The sequence below is a fragment of the Lissotriton helveticus genome, chromosome 6, assembly GCF_964261635.1.
Source record: "Lissotriton helveticus chromosome 6, aLisHel1.1, whole genome shotgun sequence".
NCBI lineage: Eukaryota > Metazoa > Chordata > Amphibia > Caudata > Salamandridae > Lissotriton > Lissotriton helveticus.
The window spans coordinates 703,993,242-703,996,562 of record NC_136067.1 but is presented as its reverse complement, the minus strand read 5'-3'; positions in this window follow the sequence as shown (position 1 = coordinate 703,996,562).

Sequence of the window (3,321 nt, the reverse complement as noted above, 5' to 3'; positions counted from 1 at the left end):
AAAAACCATTGAAATTCACCAGTTATTTAGTTAGCAAACTGTAACTTGAATTCACCTCATGCACTGCTCACTACCTCACATATTTAAGCACTTTTCAAGTTAAAACACATCATTGATGACATCACTGATAACATAATTCATGATACTCTTATTTACATTCCTCCCTATACCTTTACATCATTTTTAAAAAGTCATTTGTTGGTAAAAGGTTTACAGTCACAACCAGACAAAAGTTACTGTGATTACATGTGTCCATGCATATATTAGACGTACAGTATGCCCTGTAGCCAAGAGTGTCGGTACATGGTGGAGCTCATATGGTGCAGCTCATATGGTGCTTGGTTTACCTACCAGTAAAGATTCAGGAGCGAGCAATGTTAGGTAAAGGCCTAATTTTTCTGGGCATGTATTATGTAACAACTACACTGTCCCTGATTGCCCCATGGAACTTTAAAATGTGTGGTTATATCCCAAAGAAGTAGGGGCCCTGTCAGGCACCCTATCCCAGGATGCACTGTGGTACTGTCCGTAAACCTTTCAATAAAGTTCAACTACTTTTGTCCATGTTCAATTTATTTTATTTCTTCCATGATCTTCAAATCATCCATGGTTATGAAACCATTTCTCCTTACATTTTTCATGTCAGTTCAACAAGTGCCTTCCAGGCTTTACTCATGAGAATCTCGGAAATTGAAGATTTCACTTAATCAACCATGGATGTTTAAACAAAATGCATTTCGAGCAATTATAGCCCTTCTTCAGGAGTACCTAGAACAAAACCAGAGTAAAACTAAATGTTATTGATGTGAAGCGCTAACAACTTCCTTCTGAAACCACGTATCATGAATAAAAAGATAACTTGTCCTTTGAGCCTTCTCATGTGCTGCACCAAAGATTGGAACTCTCTTCCACCAGAATTGTTCATAATATCATCAATTATTGCTTTCAAACTTGAAGCCAAAATGTTCCTAATGAGCACATTTGTACCTTAATTTGGCATTGCCCCCTGTAGCAGCCTATTATTGACCTGTTAATCACATTACTCACTGTGTATCATGTGTTGGTGATGATTGTGACTATAACTGTTTGGTATTCTTATCTGTTATCGTACTGGAGTTTTATTATCCCTCTCGTCTTGCTGTGTATCATTTGTCTATGATTGTTGTGACTACAACCGTTGTTCTGTAAAGCGCTCTGATATCCCTCAGGATCTGGTTTGCGCTATATAAAACTTCCTAAAATAAATAAAATGAATAAAAATATGCTACTTTCACATTGATGACTCCTACCCCATCGTGCTATAATACAACCTGAATTACCTCTGCACAACATAACTTGATTTGTGTGCTACGTACTGCCTGTGCCCAATCTTTCCCACCCACAACACAAACAAACATGCCCATGTGCCAAAAAATGCATTCAACCCATAACGGTGTACATGATCAAACAATTTAAAACAATTGAAAATATGCCTCAGTTTTAAAACTAAAACAATTTGTCATCTCCATCCAAGAGTGTGTACCAGCGCGTGTCGATCCTTCATGCGAACACTGTTAACAAACCATCTCAGGTGTGTTATGTATTTGTTAAGAGAGTCACTGGATACCCAAATCATGTGGCCCGACCTTATTTAAATAAAATTAAAGAACCCCAAAATCACCCCCTTTGATTCTGATGTGCCTATGATATAACCTACAAAAAACAAACAATAATTACAGTCTGTATAAATAATAAATAACAGAATAAAATTAAATCAACATCAAAGTAGGTGACAGGCAACTGATCAACAAGACATATTCAAAATTAATCTTAAACCAGATATTCAAATACAAAAGTACACTCTGCTAATGTGTAGCTCAGACTATGATGTAATGATAAACCTCCGCTGTTCAATAGCTTTAGATGTTTTTATGACATTTAAAACCATTGTGCCCATTTCACATTTACTCCGGGGGGGGGGGGGGGGAGGAGTGGAGGGGGCTGCACAGTGGATGGACAAATATATATCCCCTCATACATAAACAATGGTAGAATGCACACCGTCCTTAATATGTTCAGTGTTGCTGTTCCACTCTGGGCAATGATAAATGCATGCTATCTTGGATTAGCGTGCTCCGTCCATGCAAGTTATAAAATCCCAAAGAAGTAGGGGCTCCGTCAGGCACCCTATCCCAGGATGCACTGAGGTACTATCCATAAACCTTTCAATAAAATTCAACCACTTTTTGTGTATGTTCAATTAATTTGATTTCTTCCATAATTTTCAAATATTTCATGGCTTTGAAAATATTTTTCATCTATTATTCATTTCAGTTCAATGAGTGCCTGCCAGGCTTTACTCAAGAGACACTCGGAGATTCAAGGTTTCACATAATCTGTTATTTATTAATTATACAGATTGTAATGATTGTTAGTTTTATGTAAATTATGTCATTGGCATGTCGGATTGAAGATGGCACATTCGTGGTTATTTTATTTTTATTTCTATATGGGAGGTTGGGCCACATGAATTGAGAGGGATAGATAACTGGAAATGGTATGTCCGAATAGGTAAATCAGAGCTCGGTGAACTACACTAAAATAGGAGCATCAAAAAAACTGTTACTCCTCTAGATACAATGATGGTCCAGCCTAGACAAAGCAAACACTCTTTTTCCTTCTTCAATAAGATTAGAGTATTACTAATGGGGCAGAATGAAGCACTACAACATCTTCTGAGAGCTCCTCAATATTTATTCCTGGTAGAGTTAGGAGAAAAAGTGGGGGGGCAGTTCAATCAGCAGCAGTATCCCCCCACTAGGAATGGAAGGGGGCTTGGAATGGTTGATTGGTCAGGAGGTGTGGAGGAATAGTAGAGGAAGGAATCGGTGTTTGGTCAACAGACAAATTCGCACTAGAACACTGAATATTAGAACTTTAAGGCTTACAGTGCTAATTTTATATATTTATCTTATTTTTATTTATTTATTGCATTTATACAGCGCAACGGCTACCCATAGGTTTCCGGGCGCTAATGCTTTCCTTTGCTACACTCTCCATTGTTTGGATATTGAACTGGAATATTAACCATATAAGGAAGAGTAAACAAAGAATATATTTCTTATAAACCTATGAAAAGGTATGCTACACTTAGAACCTGTGAAGCAATGAGGATTATCGCTCGACTGGGAGTAGGATGCTCCCGCCTAAGCGTGTCCCCTAATCTCCACCTTTCCTGTTCTGGCCCCACACTCATGGTTGCGTTTCGGCAGCTGGAACTGGTGGCCACTGGAGGCTCTTTGGCCATCCCACAATGGGCTTAATCTCTGTGTTTTCTGAATG